Below are 24647 nucleotides of genomic sequence, written 5' to 3' on the forward strand. Positions count from 1 at the left end.
AGCATGGTTTCAATCGCAATTATCCTCGGCATTATTTTCCAAGCAAATTGCAGTACACAGCTTGAAGAAGACCGCCTGTATGCTAGAATGGAGTAAAAGAGAACATTCTCAGAATGAATAATGAGATTCGTAGGGGCCTACCACGCGCGAGGCTTACTTTTCCACAGCAGCTGCATAATTATGTATCAAAAAAAAATCAAAGTGTTGAAATCATCTTCAAGTGTAAGGATTACGCCTCGAATCCGAGGGAAGAATATTCAAATGTGTTGCCAGGTGCATAGCTTGCGGTGGCACTCAGGCTAGCATGTTGAGTCTTCGGGTTATGGAAACAGGGAAGCTTCGAAGTCGGGAAAGCGACAAGAAGCAGATTTCGTGGTACATTTACAAAAACACCCTTATATGAACAAAGGTTTGAAGAGAAAATGTTATAAGCTAGGATTTCACGGCGATCTCTGTCAAGGTGGCAACCGTGCATGCCCGACGGCACATCATGTGTCACGGGCCACTTGGTGGCCTACATGACTATGCCCTAAAGTCACGTGGTGACCACCAAGTCACGTGACTTTGACCGTGACAGTGGTCACGGGCCACTTGGCCAAAAAAACGTCACACATGACTGCCCCCAAAGTCACATTGCGACCACAAGGTTGCGTGACACTGACCTTGACCTTGACGTGACTGCCCTAAAGTCACATGGTGACCCCAGGCTCAACACAGAAGTTCGACCTCTAAATCTCTCTCAAAGTTCGACCTAATCTCTCTCAAGATGAAAAGCGTGCATACCTGACGACTCGAACAACCTGGCATAGTGAAGCTTTGCCCCAAAACTGTGTTTCCGAGTGACCGACGGTGTGACCTGCATCGGTGGCCGCTAAAATCTTGTCCTAAGGATTCGCCGGCTGACCTCAATGTTGCAGAGCCAATAAAGCTCTCCTCTCTCTCTCTCTCTCTCTCTCTCTCTCTCTCTCTATATATATATATATATATATATATATATATATATATATATATATATATATATATGCCTTTCTTGTCGAAGACAATCCTCAATCATGCCATCCAGCTTCTGTATGCCATCGAAGCAACATAGGGTTGATGTGGACCGGCAAAAGATTGGAACTTCATCGACATATGAAAATAAATGTAACCGGTCTTTCAAGAGTAGCTGTTGCCTTCAGTCGGTTGGTATATACCATGCATGAGCAGAATACTTCCTCCTGAGGGGCAGGGGAAACCATAACAACCATGCATGCCCAAGGCAGTCGCACTACCAACTAGCTAACCAGGATAGTAGCTATATATTAGAAAGAAGGAGAGAGAGAGAGAGAGAGAGAGAGAAAATATATTAATTTCTCGATGGGAGAACGGGCCTTGTCGCTTGATTTTGAACGTCGTATGGCGTTGCTTTGTAGCCATAAGGCTTCGCTTGGGCGCAGGTTAATGAAGAATTTTTCCTTCTACCTGCCCTTGAGGGGTGCTCGTAAAGTATGAAACAACATACACGGGAACAAATGTTCTAATATTGCTTGGTTTCAACTGAAGCTTCGCGCATAACATTGGCCAATTTTACCCCCTGTGAAGGCACGGTATAAAATTTAGATGTCGCAAATCTTTTCTCCAGCGTAAAAAGATGAAGCCTACCCGTAATGATCGAATGTTGGCACCATAAAAAAATCATGAAAATATTTTGGGTAACAAAATCGAAAATCAGACATATCTGATGGCAACGATTCTCATCTTTCAAGTACTTGTAGACCAGCACTGTTAAGTGCGCGTTTGAAGCGCCCTGATCACGGGCAGAGCAAACGAACGCTTGGAAAAACTGCTGCATGTGTGTGTGTGTGTGTGTGTGTGTGTGTGTGTGTGTGTGTGTGTGTGTGTGTGTGTGTGTGTGTGTGTGTGTGTGTGTGTGTGTGTGTGTGTGTGTGTGTGTGTGTGTGTGTGTGTGTGTGTGTGTGTGTGTGTGTGTGTGTGTGTGTGTGTGTGTGTGTGTGTGTGTGTGTGTGTGTGTGTGCGTGTGTGCGTGCGTGCGTGCGTGCGTGCGTGCGTGCGTGCGTGCGTGCAAACGGAGCGGCCGGGGGCAGGCTGCAACACGCAATGGCATGCTCCTCGCCGCACCTCTTGCAATCCGCAGTGCAACACTCCGTGGCATGGCCGAAGGCTGCGCACCGCTCGCACCTCGGGGTCTTTTTCATCCCGCTGCCATGTGGGGGGACCACCTGGTTTCACCCGAGCGCAGACGTGCTGCATCCCCCGGTACTGCAACAAATTTGTGGGCCCTGGATGAACATGGAGTTGGGCACCGGCTTCCATTAACATTAACCACTTTAACCTCGCACTGGTGAACTTGCGCGGGTTATGGGACGAAAGGGGAGGGGGACGTGGTAGCCTGTAAACAGTGGCAAACACCACAGGCGCTCCCTCTGAGTCGAGAGAAATACATTTGTGTCCAAGATTGGCGGCCCCGGACGTTGACAACTCGGTGACGTGTGCCTACCAAATGGGAAACTAGAGAAAAGTTTCCGTTGTTACGACAGAATTTCTGTGCGGTTTTTGACGGCAAACTTGTGACAACAGAACGTTCTGTAGTAACATCAGAAATTTCTGTAGTTAAAACAGAAAAGTGCTACAGAACTACAGACAACAGAGATGTACCACAGAAAAAACTGCAGAAAAGTACTATGGAACTACAGAAAAATATGTTGTTTACGACAGAGCTACAGAATATTTTGACGTATTTATGACATTATTTTGTAGTTACACCACCAAGTAAGCTACTTAGGCGAGACTACTGTTGGGTTTAGAAAAAATTTGCCGACGATTACGTTACTTCCTAACGCGAAATTTGAGCGCAGCTCGTCAGCTGTGTCACCTTTTTCGATAGATTGAAGTAAAGATTTCGAGCAAGACATGCATGTACTATTACAGACAAATATTTTATTTTTCGCACATATTCCTTCAAGAAATACTCCACTAACAGTTCTTGACTGTCATGAAGGAAGCTTTGTGGTCGGAGAAATGAGGAGAGCAATTAAGTTATCGGGCGGCGCCTGGGCCCATAGAAACGTTGCGCGGCGGAGAGACTAATGCTACAAGCTGCAAAACAAGAAGAAAGAACCTTCGAAAATATCTTAAACTGACTTAAAAACGCTGTAGCCAAAGTTAGCAAGTGTGTCATCGAATTTCTAGCAATATATGTTTTTAAAGGAAAATGGGCGGGCTAGACCGGGCCAGGCCTTCCTCGAAAGCCACAAGGGATGATCGGCTAGAGATCCGGACTATCAAACTGGCTGTATATACGCAAACTATATCAAAATATGATGGTTTTTCTCTGTGAGTGTGAGAATTCTCGGTTACTGTACATCTTACCCTGCATAAGTGCGGGCGCTCGCATTATTCAGTGGTTACGGCGGTCGGCTACTGTTCCCAAGGATGCAGGATCGAATCCCGGCCTCGGTGGCCGCTTTTTTAATGCAGACGAAAAGCAAAGCGCCCGTGTGCTGTGCGATTGTCAGGGCACGTTTTTTTTAAAGAACCCCAGGTGGTCGAAATTTCCGGAGTCCCCCACTACGGCGTCTCTCATAGCCTGGGACGTTAAACCCAGAACGTTTGGGACGTTAAACCCCAGAAACCAATCAACCAACGAACCACTCACTATTCATGGATTATTATCTTAGATGTGCGGTCACGTCTTCCACTTTGAAACGTGCCTTTCATAATTGGTTCACGGGAATGGAAAGGCGCAGTATTGTCACACTTGCTTCTGTGGACACCTGAATCATGCAGTATAAGGAAAGGAAGGAAGGTGGGAGTGAATGTCGAGCTGGTTACAGTGGAAGGCGCAGTACCTGTCACACTTATTTCGTTGGACACCTGAATCGCGCAGTAAGGAAAGGAAGGAAAATGGGAGTTAAATTAAAGCTAGTTACGAGGGACAACGCCGAGGCCTTGAAACCCAGGAACGGGTGCCAAAGAGATGCGCTCTAAAGGTTTTTAAAACTCAGGTTACGTACCGCTTTTTTTTAAACCCAGATTACGTATCGCTTTTGTCACCCATTGTTGTTGTTGTTGTGGCTGTAGGAAGAAGGAAAAGAGAATGCACGGGCCTGCTACTCGCTCTAGCTGAGCCACCTCCACAACAGGAAACTAAAACTAAAGATAGCAGAAGTTACGGCAAAAGCTGAAGAATACGCAGCGCAACTCGCGAGACAAAATTGGGAACAATTCAGCGACTCGCTTAAGGGAACCTTAGGTATACGGCCAGAACCTGGAATCTCCTAAGAGCACTAATCGATCCGACCAAAACAAAATCAGAAAACAATAAAAGCATCCACAGATTCATCCACTCCTTCGAGGGTTCGGACACCGACCTTTTAGAGAAGGCACGAAAAAAATGTTTCGGTGATCGCAACCCCTCACGGTACCGAGGAACCTATCGCGGAGCCGAAAACGAGAGACTCGACCGCCCAATAACTGTGGAAGAAGTTTATGCGGCCATAAGGAATACGACCAGAAACACGGCAGCAGGAGCCGACAGAATCGACAATGCCCTGATCCGAAACCTGAGTGACGACCTCATACAAGAGCTCGTAAGCTTTCTAAACAAACACTGGGAGGCGGAGACGGTTCCCGAAGACTGGAAACACGCCGAAGTAATTATAATACCTAAACCTGGCAAACAGCTCCAAATTGAAAATCTCAGGCCCATCTCTCTCACGTCGTGCCTCGGCAAGCTTTACGAGCGGGTGGTGATGCTCAGACTGCAAAATTTCATGGAAGATAATGAACATGTACCCCATACCATGTTCGGCTTCAGAGCAAAACTCTCGACGCAGGACGTGCTGCTTCAAATACAAGAAGATGTGCTCCGCAACGTACCCCGAACAGGTGAAAATGTCATAATGGCCCTTGACATCAAGGGAGCATTTGATAACGTCAGTCACGAAGCGATCCTTAGAGGCCTAGACGACCTGGACTGCGGACGCAGAATCCACGGGTACGTCAAAGCCTTCCTGTCAGATAGAACTGCCACCATCGGCATGGGAGACCTTCGATCGAACAAAATTCACGCGCCAAACAAAGGAACACCACAAGGATCAGTCATCTCACCTATCCTCTTCAATATAGCTATGATAGGTCTAGCACGAAAACTAGAGAAGATCGAAGGCATCAGGCACGCCATGTATGCAGACGACATAACAGTCTGGATGAACACCGGTTCCCTCGGGGAGAAGGAAGAAAAACTACAGGAAGCGGCCTCCTGTGTACAGAAATATCTCAGAGAAAGAGGACTCGCATGCTCGACCGAGAAATCGGAACTGCTTCGAGTGTGGAGAGGCAAACAAAACCGGACCGTCCCAACCAGTGAGAAACCTGAAACTCAACATCTACCTGGAAGGAAATGCCCATCCCTGAAAAGACAACAATAAGAATACTAGGTATGTGGATTCAATCGAACCAACGCAGTAGTCACACTTTTACCATGCTCAAAACAACAACGCTACAAGTGACACGCATGATCACCCGCATCACGAACAGGCGGCATGCCATGCGCGAAGAGGACGCACTAAAACTAGTTAGAAACCTGGTAGTGAGCCGAATTATGTACAGCCTGCCCTACCAGTGCCTCAACAAGAGTGAAATACAACAAGCGGATGCCCTGCTACGCAAAGCGTATAAGACGGCGCTCTGATTACCGCGCAGCACGTCTACAGAAAAGCTCATGGCGCTTGGATTGCAAAACACATTCGAAGAACTACGCGAGGCGCAGCTTGAGTCGCAAAAACTCAGGCTGCTGCAAACAACGACTGGAAGAGCGCTCTTACAGAGACTCGGATACTGTGAGCAGATGCGAGAAATAGCGAGGACGGTAACGATCCTCGACAAACTTCGCAAGTCCCTCAAGGTAGCTCCAATTCCGAGAAACATGGGCCCTAACCTCCACCAAGGTAGAAGAGCAGCAAGGGCCGATTTTATTCAAAAAACATACGCTCCTCAAGACACGACTGTGTATGCAGACGCGTCCTCGAGAGGAGGACACAACAAAATTGCAGTGGCCACGGTGGTCGATTCGTTTCTACGCGAAGTGACCAGCGCCTCTATCCGACACTGCACAGTAGCAGAGGCCGAGGAAGTAGCCATTTCTCTAGCGGTGGCGGAGGGCTATAGAGCTGGGCGGTCGCTAACGATACTCACGGACTCTCAAACAGCCTGTCGAAATTTCATGAATGGTAGGATTGGTCGTCACGCGCTCCGTATACTCCTCAAAGCGAGCGACAGAATTAAAAACCATGAAGAAAACAAGACCAGACACAAAATTATATGGGTACCGGGGCACATGGGGGTGGCAGGGAACCAAGAGGCTGACAGGATAGCTCGAGCATACACTACTTTCCGAGCATCCGACGGGTCCGCGGAACTTTTGCCAGCACCCAAGGCATACTCGGCCATACTAGAAAACTATAGAGGAAGAAGAATGCGATACCCCCCACCGCACAGTTCTCTCACCAGAGAGGAAACTGTCATATGGAGACAATTACAGACGGGCTCATACCCAAACCTACACATACTAAACAAAATGCACCCTACCATATACGCTGACAGATGTCCGTGGTGCGATGAAAAACCAACACTATATCACATCACGTGGGCATGTCAGAACATAGATGTGGTCCCCAAAATTCTAAACCCGAGTGCGGAGCAATGTGAGACTGCTGTCCAGCGACCGCTGCGAAGACCAGCAAGGTCTGGTACAGCGAGCCCAACGGGCGGCAGCAGCCAGCGGAGCCCTGGACTAAGGGCAACCGACCATTGTGAAAAAGTGGACGAAGTCGGTTGGTTGGTTCATGGGAACGGAAAGGCGCAGTATCTGTCACACGCTCTGTGGACACCTGAACCGCGCCGTAAGGGAAGGGATGAGGGTGGGAGTGAAAGTGGATAGAGAGAAAGGGGGGGCGTAGTGGAGGGCTACGGAGTAATTTCGACCACCTGGGAATCTTTACGTGCACTGACATCGCACAGCACACGGACGCCACTTCGTTTCGCCTCCATCGAAACGCAGCCGCCGAGGCCGGTATTCGATCCCGGGAACTCCGGCATAGTAGTCGGGCGTCTTACCACTGCACCACCCCGGCGGGGCGGACGAAGTCGACGGAGAAGACTCTTTTGGATACAACAAGCAGACATCTCTGAAGACGTCCAAAAACCGCCAAATAATATAGGACTAAATAAAGTTTTTCCCTCCTCCTCCTCCGCTGCCTCGTGCAGACAGAACTGATTGATTTATAGGAAGGGAAAGGCGCGGTAACTGTCTCACTTGTTTTTGTGGATACCTCAACCGCGCCGTAGGGAATGGAGAAAGGTGAGAGTGAAAGAAGTCGACGGAGAAGACTCTTGATACAACAAGCAGACATCTCTGAAGACGTCCAAAAACCGCCAAATAATATAGGACTAAATAAAGTTTTTCCTCCTCCTCCTCCGCTGCCTCGTGCAGACAGAACTGATTGATTTATAGGAAGGGAAAGGCGCGGTAACTGTCTCACTTGTTTTTGTGGATACCTCAACCGCGCCGTAAGGGAATGGAGAAGGGTGAGAGTGAAAGTGGAAAGAGAGAAAGAGGAGCCGTAGTGGAGGGCTACGGAGTAATTTCGACCACCTGGGGATCTTTAACGTGCGCTGACATCGCACAGCACACGGACGCCTCTTCGTTTCGCCTCCATAGAAACGCAGCCGCCGAGGTCGGGTTCGAACCCGGGTACTCCGGCACAGTATTCGGGTGTCTTACCACTGCACCACCCCGGCAGGGAAAATAGAGAAGAAAAGGAAGAGGGAGAGAAAGACGCGCGCCGCAACAACAGCCGTCATCCACCACCGAAACGATGGCGGGTGCAATGTTGTTGTTGTTGTTGTTGTTGTGACTGTAGGAAGAAGGAAAAGAAAATGCGCGGGCCGGCTACTGGCTCTGTAGCTGAGCCACCTCCGCTGCCTCGTGCAGACAGAAGAGAAAAGAGAGAAGAAAGAAAAGAAAGACGCGCGCCGCAACAGCAGCCGTCGTCCACCACCGAAGTGGTGGCGGGTGCAATGACGGCCTACAACAGATAAAAATTCGGTGGCAGGCTAGCCCCCGCCGCAAGCGGCGGTGTCCTACCTGTCACAGCCCCATCAGGGGAGAAGGCCTACAACAGATAAAAATTCTGTGGCACGCCAGTCTCAGCCCCGTAGGGCCAGGTTCACCCATTCACGGAACGCAGCGTGGTGAACTTCAGTCAGAATACGTGTATATGTGCTCCGACTAAGTTCTTACACTTGCATTGATAACTTCGCTCATATGTTTTGAACTCATTGGGCACCTTTAGCATTCCTTTGGCTAAGGAGAGAATACTTTTTATTCGAAAGGCAGCGTAGCGTATCGAACAATTGCAAAAATAGGGGAAGGGAAATGATATAACAGCTACTTCACTTCTTGATGTACCCGTCAATGGTGCCTAAAAAGGAGATGTGAAAGCAGAAGAGTGTAAAAAATTCAGAGGGCACTTAGGCTCACCAAAGTGCTTCAAGGCGGAAGCCTTCCTCGCCGCGCTACTTAGGCATTGACTGCGAGATCGTTTGTGACTACTATTGTCAGATACTACGCCTTTTCGTTGCTGTCAACCAGTTTTAAACGCCGCTGATGCCTGGAAGCGCCCAATGAAAGGCGCCTCCCGGACGTCTGGATCGAACACCCGGATAGGTCAGCTTCGGATGAGACGTCATGATCCGGTCATGACGTCACCATGTGACGACTATGGACATCTCGAAGCGTCTAACCATTACTATTGGTTAGTGATAGACTGATAGTTTACCATGAGTCCATGACTCGCACTTTCTGAGTACTAGTTAACGTCTGGTTAGTGTTAGTAAACACCCCTTAACTAGTAAGTGATGGTTAGTGCTAGTTACGATGACCTCCAAATGCATGGGTTGGGCATCTGCTTAACTATTTTGTTATTAGTCGTACATTATCATGAAATTATCTTGAAAATGCCTTAAAGCATGTTTCGACATCAACCGATTGCTATCAAGTATCGATTCAATAGTAATTGGCATATGCCCATATAAGCCATGCACCCGAAACGCGGACACATTTGATATCTACCGTATGAGGCATTAAAGGCTTTCGCCCTAAAAGAGCAAACTGTAGCCTCGGTAGTGCACGATCTTCAGGAGGCTGGAATTATTTCTGTAGTCACAATATGTACTGTAGTCACAACAATGAAATTTTTCCTTAGCCGCTTTTTAACGGGCAGAATCTTTCATTGTACAAAAGTCTTCGTACGCATGGGAAAGAGACATCTTTTATACTGTTTGGTGTACATCTCTCCATCACACTCCACTGCCATTTGCTGATATGACCTTGGAAACATTCTTTCCGATAGGATTAGACAGCTTCTGCAAAACACGCATGAACGACCGACACTGTGTATCGATTATTTCTGCAAAAGACCACTTCTGGTAGTATGATTGTTAATTTACTGCAGTTGCATGCACAGGACGAATTCGAACCGGAGTGACACTTACTATGCTTGCTATTAGTGATATGATCTGCATTGCCTCAAGCATGTAGTTTTATTGACTTGATGTGACTTATTACACATCATGTTCTTATAAATATCTTACATACTTCATTCAAGTGGAAAATCGTTTCAATGAAATAACCGCCACGGCCCTCCACTACGGCTCCTCTTTCTCTCTTTCCACTTTCATTCCCACCTTCCTCCCTTCCCTTACGGCGCGGTTCGGGTGTCCACAGAGCAAGTGTGACAGTTACTGCGCCTTTCCCTTCCTGTGAACCAATTTAACTTTAATTTAAGAAAAACATGACACTGTTAACGCTGTGGGCAGCGAAGCTGTTCTCTTTCTTTGGCACGGTTGGAAACCCACTGACGAGTTCTTTCCTTTCTTTCTTTTTTTCTGCTGGTCGAACGAAGCTCCACAACCACCTTAGCGAAATTCAGAAATGATGATAGCCATGCCCCGTTAGTTCCGTCTAAGGTCCGCCGTTTTCTTCTGCGGTTTGTATTTGTAGAGGCATCCTAGATGACGGCTGATGGTCCTGGACGGCTGCTTGTAGCGCAGCTAAAATTCAACTCCACCAGCGCAGGTTAAAGATCCCCAGGTGGTCGAAATTACTCCGCAGCCCTCCACTACGGCTCCCATTTCTGTTTCCACTTTTACTCCCACCTTTCTCCCTTCCCTTACGGCTCGGTTCAGGTGTCCACAGAGCAAGTGTGACAGATACTGCGCCTTTCCCTTCCTGTGAACCAACCAACCAACCATTTATGGTGTCTCGCCACGGCCGTTAGAGTAGCACGATATAGTAACTCTATAGTAACAATATAGTAACTCTATATATAGTAACAATATTGTAACTCTACGGCCGTCCTAAATTTAGCGCCACCTTTAGTCAAATCAGCTTTTAGTCCAATTTGTATAGTCGGATAGAATTTAAGTCTGCAGTAACCGACACACACATCCTTTCGTAAAATAAATTGGTCCCACTGTTAAGACTTTTCTGGTTACCTAAATTAAAAAGCTAACCGTCAGAGCAAATTAAAAGTGCAAGAATTTAGATGATTCGGGCTTGTTTTATACTGTCAAGTTCAGTTCAGTCGTTCAGTCGTGTCCGACTCTTCGTGACCCTATGGACCATGTCACGCCACGCTTTCCGGTCTCTCACCATCTTCCCAACACCACATAACTTCATCTGCAGTGCCTCGAGGACGCCATCTAACCATCGCGTTCGCTGCCTACCCCTTCTCCGGCGACCCTCAACCTTTCCCAACATCAAATCTTTCTCCAGCGACTCCTCTCTTCTCATCAGAGGACCAAAGTAGCTGAGCTTTAACTTTAGAATTCGACCCTCCAATGAGCAGTCAGCGTTTATGGCCGACGATATCGGCTGATTTGATCTTCTGGGAGTCCAAGGAACTCTCAAGAGTCTTCACCAGCACCACAATTCAAACCCGTCAATTCTTCGGCGGTCAGCCTTTTTCACAGTCCAACTCTCGCATCCATACATCACAACTGGAAAGACCATAGCACGAGTTATATATGGATCTTGGTTGGCAGACTAATGTCTCTGCTCTTTACTAGGCGGTCAAGGCTAATCATTGCTCTCTTTCCCAGAAGCAGGCGTCTCCTAATTTCATAGCTGCAGTCTCCTTCCGAGGTAATCTTGGAGCCCAAGAACAGAAAATCTGTCACAGCTTCCACTTCTTGTCCATTGATGCTCCAGGACTTGATAGGGCAAGACGCCATGACCTTTGTCTTTTTAATATTCAGTTTAATCCCAAACTTCTCACTCTGTTCTTGTACGCGCATCAGAAGTCTCTTGAGTTCCGCTTGACTTTCTGCCATTAAAGTGGTATCATCCGCATATCTAAGGTTGTTGATACATTTTCCAGCAATCTTCACTCCAGCTGAAGACTCGTCCAGACCAGCCTTCCTCATGATGCACTCTGCATATAGGTTAAATAGGCAGGGCGACAGTATGCAGCCTTGCCTCACTCCTTTCTCAATCGGAAACCAATCAGTAAGACCATGCCCAGTTGTCACAAAAGTGGCAGCATTTCTATCTTCATAATATGACAATTCACCATGTGCGGTGTTCTAAAAGAGTTTATTGATATATTTCAGTGTATTCTGTGTGTCTCTGCCTTGTCGGTAATGTCAAGAGCACGCGTACGTGCGCGTTCTCCTCGCGGGGTAGTTTCCGCGCAGTTAGAGAAACCCCCTCGCAGTGCGCGATCGGGGGCGTCCTCCAGCTTGTTTTGCAAAGTGACCCCTAGCAGTGCCGAAGTTGTTGGCGTACGTGCATCCGCTTTTGGTTGTTTTGGTTGTTCCTTACGTTTTTTCATCCGCAACATGGCGGCCGTCCAGTGTGGAAGTTGCGGGGCCTACGTGCCCCTTCCTGCGTGTGCACTTGTGCGTGTTTGTTTCTACGGACCCTGACTTGGGGAGGGAACTGTTGTGTGGGCGTGTCTTACGCATTGTCAACCAAAGGCTAGAAAAGAAGCCGACTCGGACCCAACGGCAGTGCGCCTCTCGCCTCCAAGCACTCCGGGCTCCCCGAACCGCCGCCGCATCGCACCACGAAGACTTCGCCCCAGAGCTCCGGAAGGACCATCGCCTTCGAGAGCTCCCCATCTGCGTCGTCTTTGTGAGTGGAGTGCCGCCGCGCTCGTCGGACAATATGCCCGTTTCCTAGTTCCTTCTGAACTTTCTCTACACTCGTCTTATCTTGTTTTAAACGTCTGTGTTCAATTTGCATGTATCTTGGTAGTGAGAATTTTGACTGATGTGTATCTAATTGCTAGTTTTTTTTCATGTACGCTACCTTAACTGTGTTGTTTTAAATGCCTGTAAATGCTTGCGTCGTATCATCCTGTGTATAATACTGAGAATATATAGTTGTTTTTTCCATCATTGACTTCGTGGCTCTGTTCTCATTCACAACGCTGAACATAACCGGCTAACGCTGGGCGTCAAAGTTCCAACTACCTTTGCCTCGGTTCGGGAAGGTGTTTCGCACCCCTTCCGGAGCCGTGACAAATTCTGGCGTCCGCGACAGGACTTTGACGTAACAAGTAAGCGTTGTGGAAGGAGACCGAGCCTCGAACCATGAAGTGATCTCGAAGGGTGACATTTGAGAAGTGTGCATTGCTGATAGATAGTTTTCGGTTTTTTGGTAGCTTTTATGCACTTGTGACATGGATCTAGAGAAATTAGTATCCATAGGTGGACAGTTAGGTCTCTCAGGAGTGGAACTGAGAAAATGGATAGAGGATGAGCAAGCTAGGCAGAGGGAGGAAAGGTCTCTCGCTAGACAAACCGCGGAACAGGAACGCGCGGCAGCAAAAGAGGCTGGTGAACTCGAAGCCAGGCTTCTTCAGCTAAGATTAGAGCTGCGACAGGCGGGAGATGAGTCCGTAATAAGAGCTGATGGTCGCGACGTAGTAGCGGAACCCAGTTTCCGACTCAACCCCAGCAGATTGCTTGTTTCATTTGACGAGAGAAAGGACGACCTAGATGCTTACATCAGGCGGTTTGAGGGCATAGCCCGTAGCCAGAAGTGGCCTGAAGATCAATGGGCGACGGCATTAAGCACATGCCTAAAGCGTGGCCCGCATGGAGCGTTTTTTGCACGCGAAAACGCGTCGCACGCCCGACGCCCGCGCCGGCGTCGACGATTCCACTCCCGCATGGTCAGCAGCCGAGCGGCGTTTTTTTTTGCCGCCCAGTCGCGATGCACGCGCCCCCATCCGGCCGTGCGTCGAGGTCGCGCACATCTTGTTTTCCCTGTCGCCGCGAGCTTCAAGTTGTGGTTTCCTCTCTTTCTTCTGGGTCAGGTGTGTCAAGAAAACAGGCAAGGCATCACTTCCAACAGCTATGGATCTAGATGCAGAAGCCATAGCACAAGGGAGGTATCAGAGGTCCGCTGGCAAGGCTAGCAGCTCATAAACAACCTCCGAGCTCAGCGTAAACACTCGTGGCCCCAGCGGACGGCCCACATTCACCGAACTCTAACCTAAAAACCTAAAAAAAAAAGGAAATGCACGGTGCCCGATGCCCGGACCTTGCTGTCGTTGCCTCGTGCGCCCCCGCGACTCCGAAAGACTACATTGCTGCTCGGCCGTTCCGGCCGAGAAACCCGAAACCCTCGGCGCCGTCGGAGCGCCAAACCCCCTCGTTCTTTCCGCTCTCGCGAGCTTCTCTCTCTCGGCCGGCGTGGGCGTGGCTCCAACCGGAATCACGTGACGGCTGCTCCGGCTCTCATTGGCCCTCTGCCGCTGCCGACTTCCGGCGTCGGCGCGTCGTCGGCGTTTTTATCTGTTCAGCCAGATCCCGACGATTTGGCAAAATCGTCCTCTCCGGCGGCAAAAAAACGCTCCGCTGCCGTCGACGCCGGCGAATCGCCCGGAAAAACGCTCCATGCGGGTCACGCTTAAGCGGGGAGGCGCCGAACGTTTTCGGGCGACTCACGCCGGAAGACGCCTCCGTTTACAAGAAGGTGAAGGCGGCGCTCTTGAAGCGTTTCAGAATTACGGTCGAGGGCTTCCGTGAGAAATTCCGGGGTGGCAAACCAGCCGACGGCGAGACAGCCACACAATATGCAGCGCGTCTAAGCCATTACTTAGACCGCTGGGTGGAGCTGTCCGAAATCCCCCTAGAGTACAAGTCGCTGCGTGAGCTGTTTATTAAGGAGCAATTTCTGAGCAGTTGTCACGCCAGCATGTCGTTGTACTTAAAAGAACGGAAGGCAGAAAAATTGCAAGACATGATCAACCTCGCTGATCAATTCCTGGACGCGCAAGGCGGTGTCAACTTAGCGAGGGGAAGGAAAGAAAGCCAGGAGGAAGCGAACAAAGCAGGAGGCGCTGAAAGGAAGGCCGTCGTAAAGTCCCTTGATAATTTGAAAGTAGCGACACTCTCCTCCGCGCCGCGCTTTCCTCCTCGCGCGGCGGCGGCGAGCGCTGCGCACGACACGCTTTTTCCCCCTGACGCCCGCCGGCCGGCCGCAGCAGTGAGTGAAGCGCGAGCTTTCGGGCCAGGTCTGCGCTCCAGGAGTGCACAAAATTTTTGAAAAATTGCGAGAAAAGCATTGAGAATGCCTATAGTAAAGTTCATGAATTGATTGCTTTCTTCTTAGAACTGTTTCAATGGGGAATACTGATAAACAAAGCTTTCAGGCGAGTTCTGTGCTACAGACACTTTTTAAGTCTCATGATAAGGTTTTACTTTGTGCACTTAATCTAGTACTGCCTCTGACTTTATGTTTGTTTTTTTTAGAGCGTGAAGTCTGTCACCGCGGTAAAACTTCAGAAAACGATCCAGGCTGGTGCTTTGAGCTTCAAGATTAAAGAAGGTTAAAGCAGGACTTAGTCTATTTCGCTACTGTCAAGCTATCTCTCTAAGCATAGTATATGTCACGTGATCAACCATGAGATTGGATTACTGGTTAATTGTACATGTATTTCAATCAATTACTGGGCCAAATTAATTGATAGTAAATTGCAATTAAAATCTAAATTTTAGCTGCAACACCGAACCGTATACCGTTGGAAAGCTTAGGCTAAGTGTAATGGCACTGTGCTAGTTAGCGATCCGCGATAATCTGCGTTCATTAGTTAATTTTGTATAAAATCAAATTTTGAGCTGTTCCTTGCTGCTTCGAGGCAAGGAACAGGTTTGCCACGGCAGTCTTGATATGATGCTGATGGAGGAATTAAATAATTTTATGAGTACGTGGCCCCTCACTCACTTCGCGTGTGGTTAAAAGACAGCAGGGTACACTGGGAGAAGTGGTGGGCCCTATTGCCGATACACTGAAGTTCTGGGGCAAGCATGCTGTGGTCTCATGCGCTGTGTAAAAGAGCTTGATTTCATTGAACGCAACAATCAAATAAAAAAATTACAAGGTGCACATAGGTCTTCAACGTGCGGAAATGAGAAAGCATATAACTGCCAATTCATTAACTATCGCTATCCTATCTATCACTATATCTACTAATGCCAGAGACCTATCGTAACTGTCACTATCCGCAACGAACACTATCACCTCACTATCCGGGCCTATTACTATAATTTACTATTATTATCCGTAACAGTCACCATCATTACCTATCACTATTCATAACCATCACTATTTAATCTGATGCCGTCCCATGACCCATTGATATACTTCAATTTTCATTGACTTACGTTGTCAGTCATATCTCTATTATCTCATAATATCTGACGAGACAACTATACATTGACTTTTAATTCGTATACTTTCTTGTTTTCTCATAAATGGAGGTGGGAAAAGAGCAAGCCACAGAAATAACTGACTACTATCAGCGCGAGGTTCATGTCTCTGTCGAGGAGGCTTCCTTTACTTCAGGACAGGTCGGTGAGAGAAAATTGATGGAACTGCGTTTGGTCTGTTTTTTTTTTTTTTTTTTGAGTTCGTGTAATATTGGCGGCTCAAACTGGTCTTCAGTGAAATGTAGCTAGAACATAGAGCGATGAGATAATTACTCAGGCTAGGTGAAAAAAAAAATCTTGCATACAATTGAAATGAGTAATATGTTACAGTGTTAAGAATTGTTGCTCGCAAAATGTTCCCCTATTTTTACATAATAACTATAATCATCATTGATTGTTTAAGTTTCGTAAATACAGAAAATTGATGCAATGATTCCGGCTGATTTGACATCGATGGGATAACTTTTCTCGCAATAAATGAATACGCGGAATCGCGCTTTTAGAGCTCCAGCTTTCAAAGCGAAGGTAACCTGCCAACGCCTTGTAGTCATGGTCAAAGAGAAGTGTGTGTGATCATATGAACACCCCCTGCACATTGGCCGTATCCCTGATAAAACGAACGCATATTTTTTAACCCACGCGTGCGTCGAAGCATGGCAAGACACATTCAAGAATTGAAAAAAAAAATGCCATACGACCTAACTAGTGCAGATTACCCGCAATACCTCGGGTTTACTTGCCAAAAAGTATTTCAGGGCCAGCATTCAATGCTCCCGAGTAACCGACGCACACTACAAGTAAAAGCTGGAAAGGCTAGCTCCTCTACAAGCCCGAATTTTGATTTTTAGTGAAGGAGGCCAGGGATCCTAGCATAATCGCGACAAATGCAATCGAGAGACTGTAATTTTCCAGTTATTTCTGACAGCAAAAAGCAGATTATAGCGCCCTGTTTCTCACTGTACAGAAGTCGAAGCGTGTTAAATGATGGAGCCTTGGAGCCTCGCAGAATATTCAGCATGCTGCAGAGGACAACCTTATTTTTATACAATGAACATGCTGCCGCCGCAAAAATATTGAGCAGCAAGCAGGAATAAAAAACGCAGCGTCAGGTGACGCGTTATTACGGAGAGTGAGAAAGGCACTCGACGTCCCAAACAACTCTGTTGTTTCTAGGAATAAACGTCTTTCGACTAATCTTGTGAATTCATTGACTCGTGCGCGAGCCGTCACGCTTGCCTTGAGATATCATGAATACCGCATAACCATCTTCAGGTCGCTTGCTGCAGTTGTACGCGCAACAGCACGGCATAGAGCTTGCACGCTGCAATAAAAGCACAGCGCGCAATATTCGCTCGCCGAGACTGGGGGAAAAATGGCGCGAAGGAAAAAGAAAACACAAGGAAAACGCCGGACGCGCGTCGGTTTCCAATGGCAACGGCAGGGAGACCAATCGTCGCTCAGGAAATCGGGCGGAGAGCCGGCCTTCAGCGAAGGGGCGCGCAAGGGGCGAGGAGGAGGCGAGGAAGTAGCGCGGCGGCGGCAAAGTTCAATCGTTGGCGTAACTTTCAAAGTATCAAGGGGCTTTAGGCCGTCGAGAGGGGAGCGTTGAGATGTTATCTCTGCGGTCGGGCGGGACACAATGCCGCGCACTGCCGGAGCAGCGACTCTGCCAACCATATCCCCCACTGCTTCAAATGTGGCCGAAGAGGGCACAAAGCGAATGTGTGTCGGTAAGGGGCGCCTGACAAAACCCAGGCAGCCTGTTTGTATTCCCCTCCGAGGGAAGTAGAAGAAAACATTTGCGAGGGATACGTTCAACTGAAGAATGGTAGCCGTATTCCCGTTGTCAGCGCGGTGCGAACGGCGCGGCGGAAGTTTTTAGTAGAAGGGCTGCCCGTGGTTGCGGGAAGTTTGGACGGGAAAACAATCAATGTGTTGCGTGACACCGGTTGCAACACCGTGATTAACCGGAGAGATTTGGTAGCGGAGGACCAGCTAACGGGGACGAGTAATCCCGTATACCTCGTCGACGGAACAGTCAAGATGCTCCCCGAAGCGCAGGTGCAGGTCCAGACCCCTTATTACAGCGGAAATCTTGTAGCACTGTGCATGCAGGATCCAATATATGACCTGATCCTGGGTAATATAGAGGGTGCCAGGGCTCCTGATGATCCCGTTGAAATAGTCGAAAATACTACTATTGAAACGGATCTCGTCGTTGAAACCACCGCTGCCGTAGTGACTCGTGCTCAGGCCGCAAAGAGGCCTCAGAAGTTCCAGAAACTTTGCACTCCGGACGCGGAAAGGCAATTAGGGGATGGAGAAAGCTATGCGGCCGATCAAGAAAATGATCAATCATTGCGCTCGTGCTTCACACAAATTGGCAAGAATTTAAAGTGTCGAGATGGGGAGAGCGGCATCTTGTTCAAGAAGGAAGGCGGTCTTTTGTACCGATGCTACACAGAGAAGGACGGACGGCAGGTGCGACAGCTAGTCGTTCCCGAACGGCACCGAGAAACGGTACTCAAGATGGCACATGACAGCGTAATGGCAGGACATCTGGGTGCTCAGAAAACAAAAGAGCGGATTTTAGAAGAGTTTTTCTGGCCTGGCACCACGGCGGATGTTAAGAGATTTGTGGCATCATGCGATATCTGTCAGCGTACCACGCCGAAGGGGAAAGTGCCACGCGTGCCCCTTGGGAAGGCACCAGTCATTGACACCCCCTTCAAACGGGTGGCCATTGATATCGTCGGGCCAATCTACCCCCCCGTCTAAACAGGGCAACAGGTACATCTTGACACTGATTGACTATGCCACACGTTACCCGGATGCAGTAGCCTTGCCAAGCATAGAATCTGAGCGTGTTGCCGAAGCTCTGGTGGCGATGTTTTCGCGATTCGGTGTCCCTCACGAGGTACTCAGCGATCGTGGCACAAACTTCACCTCAGAATTGATGAAGGAAGTGGCACGATTGCTCTCCATTCGTCAGCTGCACACCACTCCATACCATCCCATGGCTAACGGGCTGGTGGAGAAATTCAACGGCACGTTGAAGCTAATGCTGAAGCGAATGTGCGCTGAGAAGCCGAAAGACTGGGATCGGTACCTAGCCCCTCTTCTTTTTGCCTACCGGGAGGTTCCCCAATCCAGCCTCGGTTTTTCGCCGTTTGAGCTGCTGTACGGTCGACACGTGCGTGGGCCACTGGCCATCCTAAAGGAGGTGTGGAGTGTGGACGAACGAGAGCTTAGATGAAGAGGCAAAGACCACTTACGAGCATGTACTCGATCTCAGAAACAGATTGGAAGAAACATGTCGTTTGGCGCATGAAGAACTTGAAAAGGCAGGAACCCGTTACAGGAAGTTCTATGACCGCAAGGCGAAGGACCGAAACTTCGAACCTGGCCACAAGGTGTTAGTTCTGCTGCCAACTGATAGCAACAAGCTGTTGCTGCAGTGGAAGGGCCCATTCGACGTCACCGCCAGGAAAGGGGACGCCGATTACGTCATCGACACGGCAAGCGGGTCAAAGATTTTTCACGCAAACATGCTGAAAAGATACGAAGAGAGGGGAGACGCACCCGCCAACAGACAGTGCCTGGTGATCAGCAGCATGACTGAAACTGAGGAGGACAGTAAGCTGCCTGTTCCAGAGTTTGAAAAAACGGAGGGAGTAGCAGATGTGAAGCTATCGCCGCACCTCGATGCCGCGAAGAAACAGCTCCTTTTATCCACGATGGAGAGGCACGCAGCTATTTTTTCCAATGTCCCTGGCAAAACAGAATGATGGAATGCAGTCTACCGCTCACGACAACCGCACCCGTTCACCTTAAACAGTATCCTCTACCGTTCGCAACACGGCAAGGTATCGAGAGCGAAGTGCAAGAAATGGAGAGGCTGGGAATTGTTGAAAAGTCAGTCTCCCCATATAACTCTCCCGTACTCCTGGTGAAAAAGCCGGATGGAAGTAATCGCCTTTGTATCGACTTTCGGAGGCTGAATGATGTTCTGATCGGAGACTCGGAGCCCATGCCCAGAGCCGATGCTGTTTTTGCCACAGCGGGAGACAAGAGATATTTTTCAAAGGTGGACTTCGTGAAGGGATATTGGCAGATCCCGCTGTCTCACGACGACGAGGCTAAAACGGCTTTTTCCACTACGTCCGGACTCTACCAGTTCCGCTTCATGCCGTTCGGCATCAAGACAGCGCCCGCAGCTTTCGCCAAACTGATGCGCAAGGTGGTAGGCGGCATTCACGGAGTAGAGCACTACTACGACGACATACTCGTCGCCAGCGCAACCTGGGAGGAACACGTTGCTACGCTGCAACAGCTATTTGCAAGAATCGAAGCGGCCGGGCTTACAGTGCGACCCAGCAAGTGTGAACTCGGGATGACGGAAATTGATTTCCTCGGTCACCGAATCGGAGCAGGCAAGCTGGCAGCCCTGGGAAAAACTCTGGATAAAATACAAGCGGCCGAGCCACCAAGGACCAAGCGCCAGGTGCGAGCTTTCTTGGGATTGACCGGCTATTACAGAGAGTTTATACCCAACTATGCGGAGATAAGCGCACCCCTCACCCAGCTGACCCGGAAGGGCGGAAGTAATGCAGTGAAGTGGGACCCTATACATGAGGAAGCCTTCTGCAAGCTCAAGCATTGTGTATCCAATCCCCCTATTTTGCGGCTGCCGAACTTCAACGAGACCTTCGTTCTGCGCACCGACGCTTCCGACACTAGCTTAGGCGCTGTGCTCCTGCAGCCATACGAGGGAACGCTGCACCCTGTCGCGTATGCGAGCCGAAAGTTGCTCGCTAGGGAGGTCGCCTACAGCACTATTGAACGAGAGTGCCTCGCTTTGGTCTGGGGCGTCCAAAAGTTCTCGACTTATCTATATGGTGTCGAATTTCTTGTTCAGACCGATCATCAGCCGCTAGCATATATACAGAAGAGTAGGCAACTGAACAGCCGAGTTCTGCGCTGGAGCTTGCTCCTCCAGGAGTATAGTTTCCGCGTGCAACACATTAAGTCGGGGCGGACTACCTTAGCCGACTGTAGGGTTCATATGATTTTGCATGCATTATGGATTAATGGTTATGTTCCTCTATGTTACCTGAACTTCATGTTTGTTATGTGTTACTTATTGTATAGTGCATGTCCATGAGTTGTATCGGCCTGCGTGCCACGTTTTGTTTGTTTAGAATATGATTCTATAATATTCTGAAAGTGGGGGGCCGTGTCACAAAAGTGGCAGCATTTCTATCTCATAATATGACAATTCACCATGTGCGGTGTTCTAAAAGAGTTTATTGATATATTTCGATGTATTCTGTGTGTCTCTGCCTTGTCGGTAATGTCAAGAGCATGCGTACGTGCGCGTTCTCCTCGCGGGTAGTTTCCGCGCAGTTAGAGAAACCCCCTCGCAGTGCGCGAGCGGGCGCGTCCTCCAGCTTGTTTTGCAAAGTGACCCCTAGCAGTGCCGAAGTTGTTGGCGTACGTGCATCCGCTTTTGGTTGTTTCGGTTGTTCCTTACGTTTTTTCATCCGCAACATGGCGGCCATGCAGTGTGGAAGTTGCGGGGCCTACGTGCCCCTTCCTGCGTGTGCACTTGTGCGTGTTTGTTTCTACGGACCCTGACTTGGGGAGGGAACTGTTGTGTGGGCGTGTCTTACGCATTGTCAACCAAAGGCTAGAAAAGAAGCCGACTCGGACCCAACGGCAGTGCGCCTCTCGCCTCCAAGCACTCCGGGCTCCCCGAACCGCCGCCGCATCGCACCACGAAGACTTCGCCCCAGAGCTCCGGAAGGACCATCGCCTTCGAGAGCTCCCCATCTGCGTCGTCTTTGTGAGTGGAGTGCCGCCACGCTCGTCGCACAATATGCCCGTTTCCTAGTTCCTTCTGAACTTTCTCTACACTCGTCTTATCTTGTTTTAAACGTCTGTGTTCAATTTGCATGTATCTTGGTAGTGAGAATTTTGACTGATGTATATCTAATTGCTAGTTTTTTTTCATGTACGCTACCTTAACTGTGTTGTTTTAAATGCCTGTAAATGCTTGCGTCGTATCATCCTGTGTATAATACTGAGAATATATAGTTGTTTTTTCCATCATTGACTTCGTGGCTCTGTTCTCATTCACAACGCTGAACATAACCGGCTAACGGTGGGCGTCAAAGTTCCAACTACCTTTGCCTCGGTTCGGGAAGGTGTTTCGCACCCCTTCCGGAGCCGTGACACCAGTTCTGACTCTGGCCTCTTGTCCTTCATACAGGTTCCTGAGGAGACAGATGAGGTGAATTGGAACTCCCATCTCTTTGGAGAGCTTGCCACAATTTGCTGTGATCTACGCAGTCAAACGCTTTCGCATAATCAATAAAGCAGAAGTAGATGGGTTTCTGGAACTCTCTTGCTTTTTCCATGATCCAGCGAAGGTTGGCAATTTGGTCTCTAGCTCCTCTGCCCTTGCGAAACCCAGCTTGCACGTCCGGAAGCTCCCTATCCACATACTGCTGCAGCCTACCTTGGAGGATTTTCAACATCACCTTGCTAGCATGCGAAATAAGCGCGATCGTGCGGTAGTTGGAACAATCTTTGGCACTGCCTTTCATTGGAATGGGGATGTAAACTGACGTCCTCCAATCCTGTGGCCACTGCAGGGTTGTCCAAATCTTCTGATATAATGTATGCATAATGTAACAGCGTCATGGTGGAGGTTTTGAAGCAACTCAGCTGGAATGCCATCAATTCCGCTAGATTTGTTATTACCAAGGCTGGCTAAGGCCCATTCAACTTCACTCTTCAGGATGCCCGGCTCGAGATCAGTAATCACAACTGTCTTATGCTGGGTTTGCACATTCGGGTCCTTCTTGTACAGTTCTTCTGTGTATTCCTGCCACCTCTTCTTTATCTCTGAGGCTTCAGTGAGGTCCTTGCCTCGTTTGTCCTTTATCACGCCCATCTTAGCACAGAAGCTTCCTTTGATATCTTTGATTGTCTTATACAGAGCTCTTGTGTTCCTTAATTGGCTGTTGTCCTCAACTGCTTGGCACTGTATGTTCAGGAAGGCATTCTTATCTCTCCTTGCTATTTTCTGAAAATCCGCATTGAGAACCTTGTATCTTTCTCTTTCCCCCATAACTTTTGCCATCCTCCTTTCCTCAGCTATTTGCAAAGCCTCTTCAGATAACCAGTTTGCTTTCTTGCATTTCTTTTGCTTTAGAACTACCTTAGTAGCAACTTCTTGTATTATATCACGGACATCAGTCCACATCTCTTCGGGCTCTCTGTCTTCTAGATATAACTCTTGAAATCGATTCCTCACTTCCACAGCATATTCTAATGGAACTTGATCCAGATTATATCTGAAAGGCCTTCTAGTTTTCTGCGTTGTCCTCAATCGAAGCTTAATTTTGGCAACAAGAAGCTGATGATCGGTGCCACAATCGGCCCCAGGCTTTGTTTTTACTGCTTGTATAGCGCTTCTCCATCTCTGCCGGTAAAGAATATACTCGATCTGATTCCTGTGCAGACCGTCCGGTGAAGTCCATGTGTACAGGCGCCTCTTGTGCTGTTGAAAATGAGTATTCGCTATGGTCAGGTTGTTTTATTGACAAAACTCTACTAGCCTCTGCCCAGCTTCATTTGGCTCGCCAAGACCGAACTTGCCTATAATTCCGGATATTTCTTCACTCCCGACCTTAGCATTCGAGTCTCCTATGAGAAAAACGACGTCTGATGATGGGGTGTGGTCTAAAAGGCATTGTAGGTCCGCATAAAATCTCTCAACGTCAGCTCCTTCAGCAGTAGTGGTCGGTGCATAGACTTGGATAACTGTTATGTTGAGAGGGTGACCTTGGATCCGAAGTGAAATCATTCGGTCGTTTTTGGGGTTGTACCCTAGCACTGCTTTGCCCATTCTTCTGTTTACTATGAGAGCGACCCCATTTTTTCCCTTGGATTCGTGCCCACAATAAAATACATAATGGTCGCCGGAGTTAAATTCTCCCATTCCGGTCCACTTGAGCTCACTGATACCCAAGATATCAATGTTCAATCTGTCCATTTCTCGCTTCACGACATCCAGTTTACCTTGCGTCATAGATCTTACATTCCATGTTGCCATGTGATATATCTCCTTGCAACATCGGACTTTCCGGTCGCTTCCCGACACATCCACAACTCAGCGTCCTTTTGGCTTTAGCCCAGCCGCTTCATTCATCCTGGAGCTACTAGGAACCGTCCTTTGTTCATCCCCAGTAACATGTGGGACGCCTTCCAACCTGGTGGGGGCTCATCTTCCGGCGCCATATCATTAATGGTATTGTGACTGTCCATAGGGTTTTCTTGGCAGGAAATACTGGAGTGGGTTGCCATTACCTTCTCCAGTTAATCACATTTTGTCAGAACTCTCTGCCATGACCTGTCTATCTTGGGTGGCCCTACAGACAGAGCTCACGACTTCACCGAGTTTCGCAAGCCCCTCCGCCACGACAAGGCAGTGATCCATGAAGGGGATACTATTGCTGTCAAACATTTAACCAAATACACACGCCGCGTACCGGTGACCCTAGTAACTCCTATTCTGTATAAGTTGTATTCTACTATAGCACACTAGTCCCACTAACTCAACGGCCCAACCAGGTCTAGTTTACTGTTCACAACTGTAAGCTAGACCACGGCCGGTCTCGAGGGAGAGGGCGCGCGCTGAGAGAAACGCGCTCTCCCTCGAGACCGGCCGTGGCTAGACTGGGGTATAGTGCGGAGGTTTAAGTGAAGGTCGAAAGATGGCGCTACGTGTCTTGCTAAAAGCAAGTTTTCGGGCTTTTTGTTAACAGGTGGCGGGTGAGTAGTGAATCCTGACGTGC

At 48.7% G+C, this 24647-nt stretch overlaps 1 pseudogene; it reads left to right on the plus strand.

Annotated features, from left to right (window-relative positions):
- The first annotated feature begins 12742 nt into the window (after positions 1 to 12742).
- On the plus strand, positions 12743 to 24632 carry LOC146208166 (uncharacterized; annotated as a pseudogene).
- Positions 24633 to 24647: the final 15 nt, after the last annotated feature.

This window comes from Amblyomma maculatum, chromosome 1 (assembly GCF_055883805.1).
Source record: "Amblyomma maculatum isolate TAMU_Amacu chromosome 1, ASM5588380v1, whole genome shotgun sequence".
Classification (NCBI taxonomy): Eukaryota; Metazoa; Arthropoda; class Arachnida; order Ixodida; family Ixodidae; genus Amblyomma; species Amblyomma maculatum.